This window comes from Scyliorhinus torazame, chromosome 3 (assembly GCF_047496885.1).
Source record: "Scyliorhinus torazame isolate Kashiwa2021f chromosome 3, sScyTor2.1, whole genome shotgun sequence".
In the NCBI taxonomy this organism is placed as follows: Eukaryota; Metazoa; Chordata; class Chondrichthyes; order Carcharhiniformes; family Scyliorhinidae; genus Scyliorhinus; species Scyliorhinus torazame.
Window position 1 is genome coordinate 202,639,101 of NC_092709.1, and position 23,355 is coordinate 202,662,455.

The following is a 23,355-nucleotide window of genomic DNA, read 5'->3' on the forward strand; positions in this document are numbered from 1 at the left end:
CACGGAGCGCCATTGCCGCGGCCTGCCAGGCAGCCATGCAGCTGCGCATGCTGATGACTGCCCACTGTAAACTTAGGGCCACAGGTCGTATGGGTGTACCCCAGGGCACTCCCCTCAGTACCCTCTGGCCCCAGCTGACCCATCAGCGAGATGGATGCACTCCAACGCAACCAGTGCCATCTTGTTGGCTGGGATGAGTGGAGGTTAGGTGGATGAGGTTAGGTGGATTGGCCATGATAAATTGCTCTTAGTGACCAAAAAAGGTTAGGAGGGGATATTGGGTTACGGGGATCGGGAGGAAGTGAGGGTTTAAGTGGGTCGGTGCAGGCCCGATGGGCCGAATGGCCTCCTTCTGCACTGTATGTTCAATGTTCTAACATAGTAACCCCAACTTAACCTTTTTGGACACAAAGGGCAATTTAGCATGGCCAATCCACAATCCACCTAACCCGCACATCTTTGGACTGTGGGAGGAAGCCGGAGCATCCGGAGGAAACCCACACACACGGGGAGAATGTGCAGACTTCGCACAGACGGTGACCCAAGCCGGGAATCGAACCTGGAACCCTGGAGCTGCGAAGCAACTGTGCTAACCACTGTGCTACCGTGCTGCCCCACTTAGTCTCAGATATGGAGAATCCAGCCCCATGAATGAATTGCTCGAGGACCGGCACCAATTTAGTTATCGTACAAGTCCACCGAATGAGTCCCGGTGTCACCACTTAGTCTCTGAAACAGAGAACTTTCAGAGTCTTCGGAATTCTCTTCCCCAGTGAGTGGTGGAACATTAAATACATTCAAGGCCGAGTTGGACAGATTTTTGATCTACAGGAGAGTCAAAGGTTATGGGGCCTGGTAGAAAATTGGAGTTCGGATTACAATCAGATCAGCCGTGATCTTATTGAGCGATGGAGCAGGTTGGATCGGCCAAAAAGCCTGCGCCTCAGTTCCTCTTTCGTAAGATCGTAAGCACTCCACATTGGTCAGCTCCATATTAAAGGTCTATCGCCAATAGTGTGAGATCTGGTCAAAGTGAACCCAAGACAAATCTCCATGGAAACCACATCTGCTGTCACGGGCTGTGAGAGGAGGCGGGGCTCCGCGACCCCGCCCACGGGTCGTGAGAGGAGGCGGGGCTCCGCGACCCCGCCCACGGGCTGTGGGAGGAGGCGGGGCTCCGCGACCCCGCCCACGGCTGTCAGAGGAGACGGGGCTCGTGGCCCCGCCCACACGCTGTAAAAGGAGGCGAGGCTCCGAAACTCCGCCCTTTTCTTGCCTGTGCTGATGGCGGTTCGGAGCTCCGTGTTACTCAGATCAGGGTCCATGCTCACTGACCGCGTGGTGAGGAGGCCGGGAGATCCGGGGCTGGGCGGCGGCCTCGGAGTAACACACAGGCCAATGAAGAGAATGAGCAGTAAATGCATCCCATTCGGCAAGGCGGGAAGCAGGCCCGGCGTCGTGGGAGCCGAGGCCTGCGGCCCGGCGGCGGGGGGTCGGGGGGAAGAGGCCGCGGCCCGGCGTGGGGGTTGGGGGGGGGGGGGGGGGCCGAGGCCCGAGGCCCGAGGCCCGGCGTGGGGGCCGAGGCGAAGCCGGCAGACCGAACTGGTGATTAATTTGTGAATAGAGATTATCAACATTTTTGTGATGTTTCTGTTAAAGGAGCTGGAGATTAGAGGAATGGAAATTGGGAGCAGATCTGTTGAGCTCAAATCCCCCAAGTGTGAATGGGATTGAATAATATGCAGGTGAGTGTTGATATTGAAAAATAATTACATTATTGCTCAGAAGTGTGGAACTTTTTAATCGAGTTTATTGTTTAAATGTGTAACCAATATCCCTGCGGCCTAGAACTGACTGGTATGGTCAATTGAAAGATGCTATGCTTGTACAGCATGGAAGCTCTTCTGAGATTGCCACTGAAGCAAGTTGTTTGGAGGCTAGAATGAACTTCACACTGCACATAGCAATTTGGTCTGGGAGTACGTGATGCTCATATTGGTGTCAGAATTTTAAAATGAATTTAGAGTACCCATTTCACTCGTTCAAATTAAGGGACAATTTCGTGTAGCCAAGCCACCTACCCTGTGCACATCTTTCGGTTGTGGCGGGTGATATACTGCAGGCACTGGGAGAATGTGCAAACTCCACATGGACAGTGACCCGGGTTCTTGGCTCTGTGAGGCAGCAGTGCTAAACACTGCTGCCAGAATTGAGGATTATCCCAGACTCAAATCGCTCACCTTGGTGCCCAATGAGTGAGGTCCAGATTACCCAATTTCAGATCTGTGCAGTCCTTCACACTATTCCAAGTTCTTGTATCTATTTACTTGTCAACTGTTCCCTCTGAAAAATGCTTCTGACAATCCAGTACTTGAAGATACATGAGCAGGACATTTCAGTAAATGAGATTCCCAACTTCCAATGAACTTAACACTGGAGAACTGATGGAATATTTAGAGTGAATGCATTTTGGTTTAAAAATCAATGAACCGGATTTTAACCAAGTTGGAATCCAAACCACGACCCTGGATTAAAATCCCAACATATGATGCCCTTCGATGTTGTGCCGAGCTTTGTCCGAAACCAAGATCAAGCTTTCCCACTCCATCATTCTGGTGTGCTCCACGTGCCTATCCAATGACCGCTTGAAAGTTCCTAAAGTGTCCGACTCCACTATCAAAGCTGGCAGTCCATTCCACACTCTAGCCACTCTCTGACTAAAGAACCTACCTCGGACATCCCTCCTATATCTCCCAGCCTGAGCTTATAGTTATGCCCCCTTGTAACAGCTACATCCACCCGAGGAAATAGTCTCCGAATGTCCACTCCATCTATCACTGTATCATCTTATAAACCTCAATTAAGTCGCCTCTCATCCTCCTTCGCTCCAATGAGAAAAGCCCTACCTCCCTCAACCTTCCCTCATAAGACCTACCCTCCAATCCAGGCAGCATCCTGGTAAATCTCCTTTGCACACTTTCCAATGCTTCCACATCGTTCCTTTCATGGGGTGACCAGAACTGCACACCATACTCCAAATGTAGTCTCACCAGGGTCCTGTACAGTTGCAGCATAACCCCACGGTTCTTTAAACTCAAGCTCCCTGTTAATAAACGCTAACACACTATAGGCCTTCTTCATGGCTCTATCCACTTGAGTGGCAACCTTCAAATATCTGGACATGAACCCCAAGATCTCTCTCTTCCTCCACATTCCTTAGAACCCTGCTGTTGACCCTGTAATCCGCATTCAAATTTGTCCTACCAAAATGAATCACCTCGCACTTATCAGGGTTAAACTCCATCTGCCATTTTTCGGCCCAACTCTGCATCCTATCAATGTCTTTTTGCAGCCTACAACAGCCCTCCAACTCATCTACTACACCAATATTGGTGTAATCAGCAAATTTACTGACCCACCCTTCAGTCCCCTCCTCCAAGTCATTTATAAAAATCACAAATAGCAGAGGACCCAGCACTGATCCCTTTGATACACCGCTGGTAACTGGTCTCCAGTCTGAAAATTTTCCATCCACCACCACCCTCTGTCTTCTATGTGATAGTCAGTTACTTATCCAATTGGCCAAATTTCCCTCTATCCCACACCTTGCTTTCTTCATGAGCCGACCATGGGGAACCGTACCAAACGCCTCACTGAAATCCATGTATACGACATCAACTGCTCTACCTTAACAAAGGTACCTTTGTTACCACCTCATAGAATTCAATCAAATTTGAGGCAAGACTTATCCTTCACGAATCCGTGTTGACTATCCCAGATTAAGTTGCATCTTTTCAAATGGTCATTAATCTTATCCCTCAGGACCCTTTCCATTGACTAACCGGCCTATAATTACCAGGGTCGTTCCTATTCCCTTTCTTGAACAGAGGAACAACATTCGCCACTCTCCAGTCCTCTGGCACTATCCCCGTGGACAGTGAGGACCCAAAGATCAAAGGCTCTGCAATCCATCCCTTGCATCCCGAAGAATTCTAGGATATATCCCATCTGGCCCAGGGGACTTGTCGACCCTCAGGTTTTTCAAAATTGCTAATACGTCTTCCCTCAGAACATCTGCCTCCTCCAGCCTACCTGCCTGTATCATACACTCATCCTCAAAAACATAGCCCCTCTCCTTGGTGAACAGTGAATTCATTCAACGCCTCGTCTGACTCCATGCACAAGTTCCCACTACTGTCCTTGACCGGCCCTAACCTCACCCTGGTCATTCTTTTACTTCTCACATCAGAGTAAAAAGCCTTGGGGTTTTTCCTTGATCCGACCTGCCAAGGACTTTTCATGCCCCCTCCAAGCTCTCCTAAGCCCTTTTTGTAGCTCATTCCATGCTACCTTGTAACTCTCAAGCGACCCAACTGAACCTTGATTTCTCAAACTTGCAAACGCTTCCTTTTTCCTCGTGACAAGCCATTCAACCTCTTTTGTGAGCCATGGTTCCCTCACACGGCCATTTCCTCACTGCCTGACAGGGGCATGTATATCAAGGACATGCAGTATTTGTTCCTTGAACAAGCTCCACTTTTCATTTGTGCCTTTCCCTGACAGTTTCTGTTCCCATCTTATGCTCCCTAATTCTTGCCTAATTGCATCATAATTACCCCATCCCCAATTATAGACCTTGCCCTGCCGTATGTCCCTATCCCTCTCCATTGCAATAGTGAAAGACACCGAATTGTGGTCACTATCTCCAAGTGCTCTCCCACAAACAAATCTAACACTTGGCCCGGTTCATTACCCAGTACCAAATCCAATGTGGCCCCACCTCTTGTCGGCCTATCCACATATTGTGTCAGGAAACCCTCCTGCACACACTGTACAAAAACTGCCCCATCCGAACTGTTCAACCTATTAAGAGGTTCCAATCAATATTTGGAAAGTTAAAGTCACCCATGACAACTACTCAGACCTCCACACCTATCCATCATCTGCTTTGCAATTTCTTCATCCACATCTCTGTTACTATTTGGGGGCCTATAGAAAACTCCTAACGACGTGACCGCTCCGTTCCTATTTCTAACTTCAGCCCATATTACCTCAGTAGGCAGATCCCCTCGAACTGCCGTTCTGCAGCCATTAAACTATCCTTGATTAACAATGCTACTCCTCCACCTCTTTTACCACCTTCCCTACTCTTACTGAAACATCTCTACCCCGGAACTTCCAACAACCATTCCTGTCTCTGTTCTAACCATGTCTCCGTAATGGCCACAACATCGTAGTCCCAGGTACCAATCCATGCTCCAGGTTCACCTACCTTATTCCGGATGCTCCTTGCATTAAAGTAGACACACTTCAGCCTACCTGCCGGTACGCTCCTGCGACCTTGATACCCTCCTCAGTACCTCACTACTCTCAACATTAGTTTCTGGACTACAGCTCGTTTTCCCATCCCCTGACAAATTAGTTTAAAACCCCCCCCCCCCCCCCCCCCCCCCCCCCGAAGAGCTGTAGCAACTTTTCCTCCCAGGATATTGGTGCTCCTCTGGTTCAGGTGCAAACCGTCCTGTTTGTACAGGTCCTACCTACCCCAGAATGTGCTCCAATTATCCACATAACTGAAACCCCCCCTCCTACACCATCTCTGCAGCCACGTGTTTATCTGCACTCTCTTCCTGTTCCTTAACTCGCTAGCACATGACACTGACAACAAACCAGAGACGACAACATGGTTTGTCCTGACTCTCAGCTTCCACCCTAGCTCCCTAAGTTCCTGTTTTCAATCCCCGTCCCTACTCTTACCTATGTCGTTGGTAACGATGTATACCACGACTTGTGACTGCCCCCTCCCCCTTAAGGAGTCTGAAAACACAGTCCAAGGCATCACGGACCCTGGCATCCGGGAGGCAACATACCATCCGTGAGTCTCTTGTTGCCACAGAACCGTCTTTCTGTCCCTCGAACTATCAAGTACCCAATAACTATTGCTCTCCCCCCTTCCCTTCTGAGCCACAGGGATGGACTCCGTGCTGGAGATCCGGTTACTGTGGCTTACCCCTGGTAAGTCGTCTCCCCCACCAGTATCCAAAGCGGTATACTTGTTACTACGGGTAACGACCATGGGATCCCTGTACTGACTGCTTCCTCCCAGCCCCTCACTGTCACCCATATATGTTCATTCTTCGGAGTAACTACATCCCTGAAGCTACTATCTATGACTGCCTCCCGAATGATCCGAAGTTCATCCAGCTCGAGTTCCAGTTCCCTAATGCGGTTTCTGAGGAGCTGGAGATGGGTGCACTTCCCACAGGTGAAATCAGCAGGGACACTGACAGCGTTCCTCACATCCAACATTCTGCTGGAGGAACATTGCATTGCCTTCCCTGCCATCCCCCTAGATAACTTGCAGTAAAACCAAGAAAAAGAAAGAAAGAGCTTACCTGATATTCACTCACCCCCTTAGGTTAGAGGAGGTGGAAGGGTGGGGGACACTACAAGTGTAGTGTCTCTGGTTTCGCAACCGCCCAACTTAAATACAGGTAAAAATAAAACACTTACCCAGCAACCACTGTCCTCTGCATTATATCAGCAATCAGCTGTTATGGGCCCGCGCAAAAAAATTTAATCTGTACTACGTACCCAGCAGTCACTGTCCGCATTCCGACAGGATTCAGTTGGAAATCCCCAACGGTAAGTCTTTTAGTACCCCCATGTTGGCTACCTAAGATGTTCATCTACTGAGTTTCCTAAGCTGTCTGGGTCTAGTTCCAAGTGACCCTTGTGTCAGCATTCACATAAAATCTCCATTAAGATGAGCTCTCATCACAGATTGGGAACTGGAATCAATAATCAGGCTTCAATGGGTGAGATTTTATGGATGTTGCTGGAAAATTATTTTTACCACAGTGAAATTGATGCCAATCATATTCCAGACTCCTGCTTAGTATTAGGAACTGGCATGTGTCAGTGACTGCAGTGCAGGCCAAGCGCCCATGTGTGCAAGATTCTGAGGCCTCTTCGATCAACGGCAGGAGTTGATGTGAAATTAATAACGTTCCATTTTGAATGTAGTTCTGAAAATCTGGGTTACAATGTTACTCTTTCAGTGATTCATTGTGTTGCCCGATGTAAAAGGCCAGATTTGATGCATGGCAAATCTCAACGAGTGCAGTGGGGTATTGGCCCCAGCATGGTTCAAAGTAAAAGTGAAAGGTTTCTTGTTTTACTAGCCAAATAACCAATTTATGCCCTTGGTTCATGTCATAGATTATCATAGAATTTACAGTGCAGAAGGAGGCCATTCGGCCCATCGAGTCTATACCGGCTCTTGGAAAGAGCACCCTACCTAAGGTCAACACCTCCACCCTATCCCCATAACCCAGTAACCCCACCCAACACTAAGGGCAATTTTGGACACGAAGGGCAATTTATCATGGCCAATCCACCTAACCTGCACATCTTTGGACTGTGGGAGGAAACCGGAGGAAACGCACGCACACACTGGGAGGATGTGCAGACTCCGCACAGACAGTGACCCAAGCCGGAACCTGGGACCCTGGAGCTGTGAAGCAATTGTGCTATCCACAATGCTACTGTGCTGCCCTGTGATTTTAAAATGATACAGAAAATGTATGGGATCTATTTTGATGAATGTTTGTTACTATGTTAATAAATCTGAAGGGTGTATGACCAGCTAATGTGCCCCATTTCAGCTTTGCCCATCTTACACAGACGTCTTGGGTGGCCAACATGGGGGTAGATCGTTTCTCAAACCCAAAGCAAATGCATTGTCAGTGTTTTGTTCTATGTCAAGTGGAACATATTTCTTTCTAAGTCATCCTTAATTCATTATTGTAAGTTGTCCTTTGGATCAAATTCAATCGGAAGATTTCCTATTTAATTAATTGTGTTGGCTTGATTTGTGAAAATCCAAGTTTGGTAGTTTGCTGGTTTATCTCATTTTATTTTCTCTGCTTGCAAAGGGAGGGAATGAGCAGAACTAGGACTGAAGATGGACGCCCGAAATATGCCATGAGGTATGATTTGGGAGAGAACCGTTTGCCCCCCCCCCCCCCCCCCCCCCCCCACCCACCCAATCATTGCCCATCTAAGACCGGCAGTGTCTTAGGTGACCAACACAAATGGGTAGATCATTTTCTCACTCAAACCCAAAGCAACTGGACTGTCTGTGCTTTGGATCCTGTCGTGAGGTACAGCTATGTTCTATACCAACTGTAATTTTCTTGAAAAAGAGAATTGCAGTTCAAACTCTGCAAAGTTCATTGTAACAAAATGAAATTGTGTGTTTCGGATGGCTGCCATCTGGCTTTGCAAATACTTGGTTTCCTCTTTTGCATGCAGTCTTGGCCGTTTCATGTTATGGTGCCCATGGTACTGATTCTGAAGAGGGTACTTTCTTAACTGTATAACTGGGGTGGCACTGGTTAGCACTGGTCCTGGGTTCAATTCTAGCCTCTGATGACTGTTTGGAATTTGCACTTTCTCCCGTGTCGGCGTGTGCTTCCTCCGGGTGCTCCAGTTTTCTCCCAACAGTCTAATGAGGTGCAGATTAGGTGGATTGACCATGCTGAATTGCCCCTTAGTGTCCAAAAGCTTGGGTTATGGGGCTAGTGTGGGTGAGTGAGCTTAAGTAGGGTGCTCTTTCCAAGATTCGGTGCAGATTTGATGGGCCGAATGTCCCCTGCACTGTATATTCTTTGAATTGCGCTATATTCTAAAATTTTAGTCCATGTTTGTTTCCTGCACCTAGTGGTGCACAAGGCAGAGTTTCATGTTTCCATAGCTAGGTTTTGGTGGAACAGATTGCTAGGCTGTCACCAGAAACTTCTAGCTTGAGGGCCGCCACTCCACATCCATGCATGGCTGAGCAGGTGTGTCTCTTGCGCTTACCACCTGCAGTTGATACGTTGGAAGGATTTTGTGGGTTGATACTCGGCAAGTTTCCATGTAATGAATGTGCCCTCCTTGGCCATAAAGACCTGGGGTGGAACTCTTCACGGGTTTATGGCTCGGGCTAGGTAACTATCCACTGACCCGCAAGACCTCTTTGCCAGTACATACGCCAGCTGCTAAATAATCACACTTGTGATTTTTAAACAAGACCTCTTAATCAAATTCAATTGCACGATTTTCAGATTAATTAGTTTTGTCGACTTGATTTGTGAAAAGAAATTTTTTGTGGAACAAATCTAATTTTATTTTCTCCATTTGCAAAGGGATGGAATGAACAGACTGGAAAAGATGATAGGCATAAAGATGCCATGAGGTATGATTTGGGAGGGAACCAATTTGCCTCAAAGTTTGGATTTTATTTTGCCTCCCCTTCCATTATTGCCCATCTCAGACTGGCAGTGTCTTAGGTGACCAACACAGAAGGGTAGATTATTTTCTCACTCAAACCCAAAGCAACTGGACTGTCAGTGCTTTGGATCCTGTCGTGAGGTACAGCTATATTCTGTAATAACGGTAATTATCTTGACAAGAAGAATCACTGTTCAAACTCTGCAAAGTTCACTGTAACAAAATTAAATTTTGTGTTTCGGGCTGCCATCAAACTTTTGCAAAGTACTTGGTCTCCTCTTTGGTTTAACCTCATTTGCATGTAGTCTTGGCAATTTCATGTTATGGTGCCCATAGTAAGTCTAGGCCAGTACTGCTTCAGAAGAGGGCACTTTCGGAACTGCAGTTTGAAGTGAACTATATTCTAAAATGCTCTTGTGCAGAGCTCAGCCAAATGTAAATCCAATGTTGTTTCTTTTCCCACACCTAGTGGTGCACAAAGCAGATTTTTATGTTTCAATGGCTAGTTTTCCTAGCAACAGGCTCGCGACCTGTTCCAGCTGCTTATTGCTTGAGCAGTACCACACTGACTGTAACTATATCGAATCGCACTGTACATTCTAAATAACTTGACTGTCTATTTTAATTTTCTCAAATAGATAACTGAACCAGAAAAAAAAAGATGCTTAAAAGTTAGACCTGGAAGAACATTGAGGTATGTGTAGGGATCAAAACACGTGAAAACATTGAAACCTCATCCCCTACCCCTTGATAGCTTTGCCCATCTAAGACTGGCAGTGTCTTAAATGGCCAAGATAAAGGGGGAGATCAAAATCCTCACTCAAACCCAAAGCAACTGGACTATCAGTGCTTTGGATCCTGTCGTGAGATACAGCTATATTCCATAATAACTGTCGCTATCTTGACGAGCAGAATCATTGTTCAAACTCTGCAAAGTTCACTGTTAAATTTTGTGTTTCGGGCTGCCATCAAACTTTTGCAAAACACTTGGTCCCCTCTTTGGTTTAACCTTGTTTGCATGTGGTCTTGGCAGTTTCATGTTATGGTGCCCATAGTACGTCTAGGCCAGTACTGCTTCAGAAGAGGGCACTTTCAGAACTGCAAATGTGTGACGTGAGTAGTTTTCCTGGCAACAGGCTAGCGATCTGTTCCAGGTGCTTGTAGCTTGAGGGCACCACTGCATTGAGCATTAGCTCTTCTTGCCTGCTGTTGGTGTGTTGGAAGGATTTTGCAGGTTGAGTATCCGTGTTATGAATGCACCCTCCTTAGGATGGCGTGGTGGTTAGCACTGCGCCGAGGACCTGGCTTTGATCCCAGGTCACTGTCCATGTGGAATTTGCACATTCTCCCAGTGTTTGCGTAGGTTTCGCCCCCACAACCCAAATATGTGCAAGGTTGGTGGATTGGCCATGCTAAATTGTCCCTTAATTGGGAAAAAAAAGAATTGGATACTCTTTGTATTTGGATTTTAAAAAAATTAATAAATGCACCCTCCTTGGCCGTCAAGTCCTGTGGTGGGATTCTGATCCTGAGCTTCTAGCTCAGGCTGGGGTGCTACCCAACTCTTAAGTGTAAAATCTCTGCACTGATTGTAACTATATTGCATTGCACTGTACATTCTAAATAACTTTATTATATATTAATTTTCTCAAATAGATAACTGAACCAGAAAAAAAGGTGCTTAAAAATTAGACCTGGAAGAACATTCAGGTATGTGTAGGAATCAAACACTTAAAACATTGAACCCTCATTCCCTACCCCTTGATAGCTTTGCCCATCTAAGACTGGCAGTGTCTTAAATGGCCAAGATAAAGGGGGAGATAAAAATCCTCTCTCAAACTCAAAGCAAAAGGATTGTCAATGCTTTGGATCCTGTCGGGAGGAACAATTATTTTGGATGGCGCTCGTGCTTGCTTCATTTTGCTGAGAAGTTGTTAACACTAACCGTACCCGTTAAAGCCAGACTTGCATTTGTATAACAGCTTATCGGTTCTCCCAAACTCATTGTAAATGATGAGTTAATTTGTTTTTTTGTTCTGGATTCCTTTTGAATGTGAAATCGTCTCCAGGGCAGTGAATAGCTGAACCACTGCAAAAGTAAATGGCCCAAGAATTAACCTTTGTTTTATGATCAATTAGAAATCTTAACTGGTGTACTGGTTTAAACGCTTGTCACTCCGGTTGGGGGGGCTGCTTGACAGACGAACATTGGGTAAGAAATGAATTCAGGGTGAAGACTGGTAACGGGAGCACAAGAAAGGACTTTTTAACGTAACTTATTACCTCAGTCTGATTTTCTCGGGGGAAAGAATAAACTGAATTAAATGAAGCCATGCTTAAGGAGTAGCATATCTAGAGAAATATTGACAGGTATACAAGACAGTGGGTGTCAACCAATTGAAGGCATTGCAGATCTCTTTGACCATCTAGACAGACATTGAGTTAAATTATCAAAATGGGACGGTAACTACCCTGAATTTGTGGGCAGCAATGGAGGAATGGTGCTTTCCTCACTGAGGTGCTGTGTCTACACTAGGAAGCAGAAAGATGAGACTTGGAAAGAGCATAATGGGGTGGGGGGAAATGACAAGCTGAAGGAATGAATCTCAACACTTCTAAAAAGTATCTACTCTTATCCAACTTTTGTGGAACTGCATTTGCATGGTTTCAGGGCTAAAGAATGCAACCTGCAATGCATTTTCTTCCTGCTCTGTATAATTACCATTTGTGTTTCCAAGGAAAAAAGCCTGGACCCTCCCTCCTGTTATCAACATGCTGCTCCTTGGTGATGCCACCTGAACATCTAGCATACTTTTCCACGTGCACTGACCAACACCCAGCTTCACCTTGCCTCCACATCTCAATCCTGCTTGTGTCTCTAATTGTCACACTGCTTGTTTGACATCCTACACTGGACGTGCAGCAACATCTCGCAACAATTTTTGGGAAGGTCAAAGCCACTGTCTTTATTCAATTGCGAGCTCCTATCCCTTGTCACTGGTTTCATCTCTGAACTGTCTGGGACTAAGCCAGACTTTTTGCAGCCTTGGTGTGTAATGTTTGACCATGAGGGTGAGCTTCCAACTTTTTCACCTCCAAATGATAGGCTACATCTGCCTTGCCTCATCTGAAACCCTCATTCATGCCTTTGCAACCTCTAGACTCTACAATTGCAGCACTCCTCTGGCTGACCTACATTGCCTCCTGCTTAAGCAATAACTTAATTTTTAAAATACTCCTGCATCTCTTCAAGTCCCTCCATGATCTCATTCTTCCCTGAGCTCCAATCTGACTTCTTGAGCTTCCCCTGTTGTAAGTGCGCCGCTATTGGCAGCCATGCCTCAGCTGCCAAGATTATAACTCTGGAATTCCCTCCTGAAAAATATCTGCTTCTCTTTTTCTCCTTTTCAGACGCTCATTAAAATCTACGTCTGAAGCTTCTGTTCATTTGCCCTAATCTCCCCTGAATCAAATTTTTGTTTCATGACATGCCAAGATATGGTTAGCTATGTTAAATGTGCTGTGTAAATACAAATTGCTGTCTCAGATCCAATAGGGAGGTACATTTTTTCCCACTATTCCCTTGTACTTTATGGGATTTTTTGAAGTTATGAAAACTGAGGGTGAGGATGTGGAAGGTGTAGAATGTTATCAAGGATCACAAAAAAAATCAGTATTTTACACTGAATTGGTTTTTCTAGATTTCTTTAGGAGATGTAACCCTTTTGCCTTGTTGCATTTGTGGAAAATACTGAAATTTGAATGAAACACCACCTCCTGTGCACTTTAAAATACTTTTCAAACGTTCTAGTCTTAAAAATAATTTTATCTTTGCCAGAATAGTACTGAATTTTGAAATAGTTGCCAATGTTAATGTTTTAGTTCAGGGATAGATTTCTTTTTGGAAAGTGGCAAATCGGTCGAATTAGTTGAATAAATAAAAATTATTTCCTATGTGTGCCAGGTACCGCTATCATAATGGTTGTGGGCCACGATAGTTAGAAACAGTTACAGAATTGAGTTAGAATGCAACTAATCCCTTTTGATTTGTCATGCCAAGATAACATTGTGTTTGGGGGGGGGGAAATGATGTTTTTGATTTGTAATTTTCATTTTGTAGGAATACACAAAATACAATCTTGCCGAACAGTATTGCTTGCTTGCGAACAGCTACAAAATTCAGACACCTCCTCTCGTGGACGTACAGGGCATGTGACATCGGTGTATGTGCTGGGTGCGTGACCTGGTGGAAAGACGCCCATCGTTCATATTTAAACTTTAAATTTACTTTGGAAATTTATTTCCAATAACTGATTTTCTTCCTCCCAAGTTTATAAACTTTACGCCTGCAAATTAAAACAATTTTAAACACATACAATGTCACAATATTTCTTGGTTCCACTGCATTGCACTATCCAAACATCCAAGCCATCTCCTCCTTTCTCACCAAAAGCACACGAATTCCTGGTTTTCAGCGAGTGGGGACACCAAAGTGATGACTAGGTTTCTTTCAATGTTGACTTGTCAGCTGTATTGACTGGCCTCATTTGATCAGTATTCCTCGCCGGCAAACCTGGCCTGGCGGTGGCCTGCACACAGCCCAGCCTCGCACTGCCCGTCCACCTGTGGGTTGCGACCCTGAGTTTGAAAAACCCTGTTTCAAATGAAACGTTTGTTAACATAAATATGGGGTTTGTGTCTTGTTTGAAAGCATAATGTTGTGGGTCTTCAAGAAAGTTGTATAAAATTAAGATTAGACATGTGAAATAAAATGAAAACTCTTCAAAATAATAATACCTGTGTTATTTATTAGCAAGTATTGCTGTCTCTGGACTGTATGAAGCTATTTTTGTTCCAGCTTTCTGATGGACTATTTATTGTAGCTGTTCATTGTAAACATGCTCATTGCAATCTGGAATGTTAGCACTGAAGTGAATGAAGGACATCTTCAGTTACTGGAAGAAAATGGTTGGAGCCAAAACAATCAAGTACCATTTGACATGGAAATTACAGGAAATGTTGGTCGTGTAGACCCTGCTCAGAGTATTTTGGTCTATGAACTGCCAGATGAATCATTTGAAAAGAATGAACACATATTAAAGAGAAAAATAAAAATCTTTGGATTGTAAAGCAATGCAAGAGAAAATTAAAATTACTAATAGGAAGGATTAACACTTGAGTTCTGTCTGTTATGTATTTCTTGGCCTCTATTTTCTGTAAGGAAAAAAAAGCTGGGCAAACTAGGTTTAGCTGTCTGATACAAAGGACTTAATTCACAAGCTGGCAAGGCAGCAAACTAAAAAGCTAAAAGCAAGTATTCTCTAATTTCACTATCTGACAATGTTAATATAGTTGCATTAAGATGGAAGTTTAACATTTTTTTAAATGCAGAATTCATTATGGAGAAATTGGACAATCCACAAATATTAGTTTTCAGGACCAGTAGGAATGTAGAGTTTTTCTTCAGTCATTCTGAAGTTAGTATGCCATTTGAAAATCCAGTTACATCTCATTTAACAAGGAGTGACATTTTAAAGGTTTTTTAATGGCAAGATTAATGGCTTAAAGTTGAAGTTACTTCAAAGTTGAAGGAACCTCTGAAGTAGCTTAGGTCGTTGAATGTAATTTCAGAATTTTTGCATTCTGTACCCATGCGGACTCCTACAGTCAGCTTTATTGTGATGACAGTGAAAATCAAATTTTCCTTTCATAGTTCACTGCAAGAATAACATGAGCTACAGGCCCATACTTATAATGTAGTCTCGGTGTGGGATCTACATTTGGTCAAGATGCAGAGACATTGGATCAGGAGTTGGCCCTCTCGGCCTGCCCCACTGTTAAATAAGATCATAGCTGATCCTCTGTCCACCCTATACTCCTTTGCTCTCCCTTGATGCCGTTAGAATCTTAGGGCAGTACAGTGGTTAGCACTGCTGCCTCACAGCACCAGGGACCCAGGTTTGATTCTGCCCTTGGGTGACTGGTGTTTGCACATTCTTCCCATGTTTCCTCCTACTGTCCTAGGTGGGTTGGCCATGATCAATGTATGGGGATAAGGGTGGTGGAGTGCTCTTTCAGAGGATTGGTGCAGATCCGATGGGCTGAATGGCCTATCCCTCTTGTGCCACACTTTTCTACTGCCTGTAGTGGCTTCTACCATGGAGACAGGCACACAGCATAAGCCTGATTTGTATAAATTAACATTGCATTAGCAGGTTTGATGCCTTTACTGCTGCCCTCATAATTTTCACCCAGTTGGTGTGAAGTTACACCAATGCAGATCACTTCTGGTTTCCAATAACAACCAGTTGAAATGACCACGCTAGGGACACACAGGTAGGTATAGCCCTTGGGTGGTGAGTGACATGCATTGCCTGGGGAGCTCCATTGCAGGGGTCCCCTTACACATGGGGGGGGCGGGGGGTGCCCTGCGTGTGGAGTTGTGATGTCCCTGGGGGTTCCCCCTTCTCTGGGGTCCAGATGTCTGGGGGGATTTCATTTAAAATGATGGGAGATTGGGCGTTCTTTTGGGATTGCAGGCTTTCTCATCCTGCCCCTCCAGCTGACTGAATCTTGTTTCCCCTTTGAAATTGCACAGAGTACTGGTCAATACAGCCAAAAAAAGCCAGCTGTGCAGCTTGCAAGCTTCACATGGGTTTTCTCAACAGCCATTTTTGGAAGATTTCAGCCTAACATGCTGACAAAGCCCAACTTCCTTTTAAAATCATTGATTATCTTTGCTTCCATCATGCTCATAGACAGCAAGTTCCAGGTGATTACAATTTGCTGCATAAAGTGTTCTTTCACACAAAACTTTACATGTGACCTCCAGGTACCATGCCCTAAAACGACATTGACAACCATCAGCTTCCATAGTTTGCCATTGCCTTCTACATTTTGGCTGACCAAGAAACTCTTCTACTCTTACCACCTGCCATCAGGTATGTTGGAAAGATTAACAGGCTGTTAATTAACCTTTTGGGCTTGATTAAGAATGCACCTTCTGTGGTATTGAGTCCCAGATTGGGACTTGATCCCAGAGCTTCTGGTCCAGAGGTAGGGACATGCAAGACTTCTAGTTCTTGTGCTATCAGTTAATGGAAATTGTTTTCCTTTGTCTACTTAGGTAAACCTGTCATAATCTTGTACAACTTTACCAAATCTCTGCTTAATCTTCCTTGTTCCAAGGAGAACAATTCAAGCTTCTCCGATCTAACCTTGCAGATAAAATTCCTCATATCTGGAACCATTCTGATAAATCTCAAGGACCCTGACATTCTTACTAAAGTGTGACCAGAACTAGGTGCAATACTCTAGCCTGACCAGAGCTTTGGATTCTGCATAACTCCCTTGCTTTGGCAGTCAATACTTTGATGAAGTCATATGCTTTGCTAGCTCCTCTCAAAAGGCCTGCAACCTTCAAAGATCTATGCATATGAACCCCAGGTCACTCTGTTTCTGTCCGCTCTTTCAGATCGTGTTAGTTTGTCCATATTACCTCCTCCCAGACCGTCTGCCAAAATCCATCACCAAACACCTTTCTGAATTAAATTCCATCTTTCATTCTGCCAATTCTGTTAGCCTAGTATGCTCACTGTGCCACAACTCCAGGTTTGGTGGTATCAGCAAATTTCATATGTAGGATTCAGTCAGAAAATGAGCTGAAAGCCTGGTACCTCAATAAAATTGACAATGCAAACATGAAAACAGATTTTCAAACCATTGAAAGTAAAAGCAATTATTTGGCCTTTATGGCATGTGGAGCAGAATGAAATGGCAAGTTTACTACTTTTTCTGAAAAGCTAGATAGGTTTTGCAGCATTAGAAAATAATGACATTTTGCGGTGTTTTTTTAATTTTAAAAAGCAATGTAAAAACACTGGGTTTAAAAAGTCCTTGAAACATGCATTTAATATGTAATTACAGATATATATAGCATAGGCAATTACATAGATACATAGACAATAGGAGCAGGAGGAGGCCTTTTGGCCCTTCGAGCCTGCTCCGCCATTAATCTCGATCATGGCTGATCATCCAAATCAATAGCCTAATCCTGCTTTCTCCCCGAAACCTTTGATCCCATTCGCCCCAAGTGCTATATCAAGCCGCCTCTTAATTTATTCAATGTTTTAGCATCATTACTTCCTGTGGTAATGAATTCCACAGGCTCACTACTCTTTGGATGAAGAAATGTCTCCTCATCTCTGTCCAAAATGATTTACCCTGAATCCTCACACTGTGGCCCCTGGTTCTGGAAACACGCACCATCGGGAAAATCCTTCTTGCATCTACCCTGTAGTCCTGTTAGAATTTTGTAAGTCGCTATGACATCCCCCTCATTTGAACTCCAGCAAGAACAATTCTTTTTTTTTTGATGCATTTTATTCAAATTTGTATCAAAGTAGGTAAACATCCCGGGAAACATTCTTCCCAACAATCGACTATACAGTTTGTACAGATTTTTCTCCTTTTTCACCCCCCATCACCAACCCCCACCCCCCTGCGATGAACAGCTCCTCAAACACGATCACAAACATTCCCCACCTTTTCTCAAACTCCCCTGCTGAGCCGCTTAACTCATACTTTATCTTCTCTAACCGCAGGAAGTCATACAGGTCACCCAACCATGCTGCTACCCAAGGTGGCCACTCCAGCAAAATTTGTCGCCGTGCAATCAGAGAGGCGAAGGCCAAACATCGGCCTTCCTCCTCTCCGTGAGCTCCGGCTTCTCTGAAACCCCAAATATCGCCACCAAAGGGTCCGGGTCCACTCCCTCCACTATCCTGGCTAAGACCGTGAACACCAGCGAGAACAATCCTAACCTAGTCAATTTCTCCCTGATATACATCAGCTGCTGAAACTTTTCATCCATGCCATTGATACTTATGGACCAACAATTCCAATGCACACCAGTCCAATCATCCACATTCTACTCTCTGTAAATATGCTGCCATCCAAAAATCTACTGACCAAGTCCACATTCACACCAAATCCTGTTCACCATCACCACTGAACTACATTGGCTCTTGGTCAAGCAATGACTATTTTAAAATTCTCATTCTTGTTTTCAAATCCCTCCATGGCCTCAATGCTCACCCTGTAATCTAATCTCCCCCACTAATTTCTGCACTATTTAATTCTGGCCTCCTGAGTAATCCCAATCTTAATTTTGCTACCCTCAATTCAGATCAATGCAAAGACCAATGAAATGAACAGAGTTGAATGCTATTTATTTAGAGAATTTTTATTTTCTAATTCGATTCACCTGCGGCATTTTGAAATTTTCATGATAAATTGTATTCATTATAACCTAGTACATCTTAAATGATTGTAGTTAGGTGAGAAACTGATATTCTAGACTTTACAGCAACAATTTTATAACAACCAATAAACAACTTGCTTAGAAACTGAGAAATGGCATCAAATTCCATCATATTGAACACATTAAAAGAAAAGTAATTTATCTGGAGCTATTGGTCTGCTTTGCACGAAAGAGTTTAAATTTTCAACAGGCAGAAACATAATTGAAGGATATAATTATAAATGGCAGTCATGTTAGGATGTGGTTTAGTACAGGTCAGTGCACCTGCCGCCCAACTGGTGTGTTCTTCAGTGGAGGTAATAGCTTTGAACTAAAGATCTGAGGAAAAGTTCTCCCTCTCTACTTTAATCTTTTGATGTCTTCCTTTGATCAAAGATACTTCCTGTAAATTGTGCTGCAGTTTTAATATTCGGGATTGGACTGCATTTTTGGCAGTTTTATGAAGATGAATTATGCATGAGATTACTCTTAAATGATGCACTGCCTTGATCAATTCTTCCACTAAAGATTATGAGCTCATGCTGTTAAAACTTTGGTACTGACAAACATACATATTCCACCAAAATGTGGAAACATAGCTACATTTCAGTTTGAGTTTTCTTTTAGTCACTGGCTCTCTCCCGCACGTGCCAGTTTCCCCCACTCTTCATGTTATCTCTTGCTCATCCACCCCCCCCAAGCAATCCCCCATTCCCCCCTCCCCCTTCCCAAGACGTTCCCCCCCCATCCCCGCCGGGTTGCTGCTGCTGCTGACCGACCTTCTAACGCTCCGCGAGATAGTCTAGAAACGGTTGCCACCGCCTGTAGAAACCCTGCGCAGACCCTCTCAAGGCAAACTTAATCCTCTCCAGCTTTATGAACCCAGCCATGTCGTTTATCCATTTATCCAGGCCTCCACGCTACGGGGCTTCGCCTCCTTCCACATTAGCAGGATCCTTCGCCGGGCTACTAGGGACGCAAAGGCCAGAATGCCGGCCTCTTTCGCCTCCTGCACTCCCGGCTCGTCCACTACTCCAAATATTGCTAGCCCCCAGCTTGGCTTGACCCGGACTTTCACCACCTGAGATATTGCTCCCGCCACTCCTCTCCAGAACCCCTCCAGTGCCGGGCATGACCAAAACATATGGACATGGTTCGCCGGGCTCCCTGAGCACCTTCCACATCTGTCCTCTACCCCAAAGAACCTGCTCAACCACGCCCCCGTCAAGTGAGCTCTGTGAACCACCTTAAATTGTATCAGGCTGAGCCTGGCACACGAGGAGGAGGAATTAACCCTACCTAGGGCATCAGCCCACAGACCTTCCTTGATCTCCTCCCCCAGCTCCTCCTCCCATTTACCCTTCAACTCTTCTACCAGCACTTCCCCCTCTTCTTTCATCTCCTGGTGTATTGCCGACACCTTGCCCTCCCCGACCCACACACCCGAGATCACCCTAGCTTGAATTTCTTGTACCGGGAGCAACGGGAATTCCCTCACCTGTCGCCTCACAAACGCCCTCACCTGCATATATCTAAAAGCATTTCCCGGGGGCATCTCAAACTTCTCCTCCAGTGCCACTAGGCTCGCAAACGTCCCGTCAATGAACAGGTCCCCCATTCTTCTAATCCCCGCCCGATGCCAGCTTTGGAACCCCTGTCCATCCTCCCCGGGACAAACCGGTGGTTGCCCCTGATCGGGGACCACACCTAGGCTCCCATTGCACCCCTGTGCCGTCTCCACTGACCCCAGATCCTTAGCGTTGCCGCCACCACCGGGCTCGTGGTGTACCTTATCGGCGAGAGCAGCAGCGGTGCCGTCACCAACGCCCCCAGGCTCGTTCCCTTACAGGACGCCATCTCCATCCTCTTCCATGCTGCCCCCTCTCCCTCCATCACCCACTTGCGGATCATCGCCACATTTTCTGCCCAGTAATAGCTCCCTAGGTTTGGCAGCGCCAACCCTCCTCGGTCCCTTCTGCGTTCCAGGAAACCTCTCCTTACCCTCGGAGTCCTATTCGCCCACACAAACCCCCTTATACTCACAACCCCCTTGGTGATCACAATGGGAAGGCACTGAAACACAAACAGAAACCTCGGGAGGACCACCATTTTGACCGACTGCACTCTACCCGCTAGCGAGAGAAGTAACCTGTCCCATCTTTTAAAATCCTCCTCCATTTGCCCCACCAACCTCGTCAGATTCAGTTTATGTAAGGCCCCCCCAACTATGGCTATCTGGATCCCCAGATACCGAAAACTCCCCGCCGCCCTCCTCAGCGGTAGGTCCCCTATCCCTCTTTCTTGGTCCCCTGCCTGTAATACAAAGAGCTCACTGTTCCCTACATTGAGCTTATAGCCCGAAAACTCCCTTAGAGTCTGCATGACCTCCACCATCCCCTCCATTGGATCCGCCACGTACAACAACAGGTCATCCGCATATAGCGACACCCGGTGCTCTTCTCCCCCTCGGGCCACCCCCCTCCATTTATTAGACTCCCTCAATGACATGGCCAAGGGTTCGATCGCCAATGCAAACAGCAAGGGGGACAGGGGGCACCCCTGCCTCGTCCCTCGGTACAGCCGAAAGTACTCCGACCTCCGCCGGTTCGTCACTACACTCGCCACCGGGGCTCTGTAAAGGAGCTTAACCCAACTGATAAACCCTCCCCCGAACCCAATCCTACGCAGCACCTCCCAGAGGTACTCCCACTCTACTCGGTCAAAGGCCTTTTCCACGTCCATAGCTGCCACTATCTCCGCCTCTCCCTCCTCCGATGGCATCATTATCACGTTTAAGAGCCGCCGCACATTAGTGTTTAATTGCCTGCCCTTTACGAATCCCGTCTGGTCCTCGTGGATCACCCCCGGGACACAGTCCTCAATCCTCGTGGCCAGCACTTTTGCCAACAACTTAGCATCCACATTGAGGAGCGAGATCGGCCTGTACGATCCACATTGCAGTGGGTCCTTGTCCCGCTTTAGGATCAAAGAAATTGTCGCTTCCGACATTGTGGGGGGCAGGGTCCCCTCCTCGCTTGCCTCATTAAATGTCCTCACTAGTAGCGGGGCCAACAGGTCTACGTACTTTCTGTAGAACTCCACCGGGAACCCGTCCGGCCCCGGGGTCTTCCCCGCCTGCATACTCCCCAAACCCTTGCTCAGCTCCTGCAACCCAATTGGTGCACCCAAACCAGCCACCTCTTGCTCCTCCACCCTCGGGAATCTCAGTTGGTCTAGGAATCGTCTCATCCCCTCTTCCCCCGCTGGGGGCTGGGATCTGTACAGCTCTTCATAGAAGGCCTTGAATACCTCGTTTATTTTCGTCGCACTCCGAACCGCGGTTCCCCTTCCATCTTTGATTCCCCCTATTTCCCTCGCTGCCGTCCTCTTACGGAGCTGGTATGCCAGCATCCGACTAGCCTTTTCCCCATACTCGTAGGTTGCCCCCTGCGCCTTCCTCCACTGTGCCTCCGCCTTCCCTGTGGTCAACAGGTCAAACTCCATCTGGAGCCGTCGTCTTTCCCCAAGTAATCTTTCCTCTTGGGCCTCTGCGTATCTCCTGTCCACTCTCAAAATCTCCCCCACTAACCTCTTCCTTTCCATGCCCTCTGTCTTCTCCCTATGAGTCCTGATGGAGATTAGCTCTCCCCTGATCACCGCCTTCAACGCCTCCCATACCACCCCCACCCGCACCTCCCCGTTGTTGTTGGCCTCCAAGTACCTTTCGATACACCCCCTCACCTTCCCACATACCACCTCATCTGCCAGCAGTCCCACATCCAGCCACCACAGCGGGCGTTGGTCCCTCTCCTCTCCCAGCCCCAGTACCACCCAGTGCGGGGCGTGATCCAAAATGGCTATAGCCGAATACTCTGTCCCCTCCACCCTCGGGATGAGCGCCCTGCCCAGAACAAAAAAATCTATCCGGGAGTAGGCTTTGTGCACGTGGGAGAAGAAAGAAAATTCCCTGTCCTGCGGTTTTGAAAACCTCCATGGGTCCACTCCCCCCATCTGATCAAAAAAAACCCTAAGCACCTTGGCTGCCGCCGGCCTCTTTCCAGTCCTTGATCTGGAGCGGTCCAGTGCTGGATCCAGCACTGTATTGAAGTCCCCTCCCATTATCAGGCCTCCTACCTCCAGGTCCGGAATGCGCCCCAACATGCGCTTCATGAATCCAGCATCATCCCAGTTCGGGGCGTATACATTTACCAACACCACCCACGTCCCTTGCAACCTACCACTCACCATCACATATCTCCCTCCATTATCCACTACGATAGTCTTGGCCTCAAATGACACATGCTTTCCCACCAATATTGCCACCCCTCTATTCTTCGCGTCCAGTCCCGAGTGGAATACCTGTCCTACCCATCCCTTTCTTAACCTGACCTGGTCCGCCACCTTCAGGTGTGTCTCTTGGAGCATAGCCACGTCTGCCTTCAGTCCCTTTCAGTGCGCGAACACTCGAGCCCTCTTCACCGGCCCATTCAGGCCCCTCACGTTCCACGTTATCAGCCGGAGTGGAGGGGCTCTCACACACACACACACACCGACCCCCCACCCCCCCGCCGGCTAACCATCTCCTTTTCTGGGCCAGTCCGTGTCCGTGTCTCCCTCACCCTCCAGTCCCCCAGCCGGGGGACCCCCGTCCCGACCACCTCTTCTGTGTCCCATTCCCTTTCGGCCAGTGCAGCAGCAACCCTTTCCCCCCCACCCCCTCCCCCCGCTGGACCCCTGTCTAACTTTTTTGCTCCCCCCATATCACTCCCGTAAGTCAG

General features: G+C 46.6%; 1 long non-coding RNA gene and 4 other non-coding genes across 9 annotated transcripts; all 5 read left to right on the forward strand.

Moving 5' to 3' along the window:
* Positions 1-1,232: 1,232 nt before the first annotated feature.
* Positions 1,233-14,448, forward strand: LOC140408901 (uncharacterized). 5 transcript variants are annotated; one of them, XR_011940236.1, is made up of 7 exons: positions 1,256-1,432; positions 1,660-1,745; positions 7,938-7,991; positions 9,192-9,241; positions 9,915-9,970; positions 10,933-10,986; positions 12,015-14,448. It is a non-coding gene; the product is annotated as an uncharacterized lncRNA (long non-coding RNA). The 5 variants fall into 5 exon arrangements; XR_011940238.1 differs by having other exon boundaries at positions 13,397-14,448; XR_011940237.1 differs by having other exon boundaries at positions 1,233-1,341; positions 10,933-14,448.
* LOC140409660 (small nucleolar RNA SNORA26) lies at positions 8,055-8,173 on the forward strand. Its single transcript, XR_011940463.1, has one exon. It is a non-coding gene; the product is annotated as a small nucleolar RNA SNORA26 (small nucleolar RNA).
* On the forward strand, positions 9,307-9,425 carry LOC140409659 (small nucleolar RNA SNORA26). Its single transcript, XR_011940462.1, has one exon. It is a non-coding gene; the product is annotated as a small nucleolar RNA SNORA26 (small nucleolar RNA).
* Positions 10,033-10,152, forward strand: LOC140409662 (small nucleolar RNA SNORA26). The gene has a single exon (XR_011940464.1). It is a non-coding gene; the product is annotated as a small nucleolar RNA SNORA26 (small nucleolar RNA).
* On the forward strand, positions 11,047-11,166 carry LOC140409663 (small nucleolar RNA SNORA26). The gene has a single exon (XR_011940465.1). It is a non-coding gene; the product is annotated as a small nucleolar RNA SNORA26 (small nucleolar RNA).
* Positions 14,449-23,355: the final 8,907 nt, after the last annotated feature.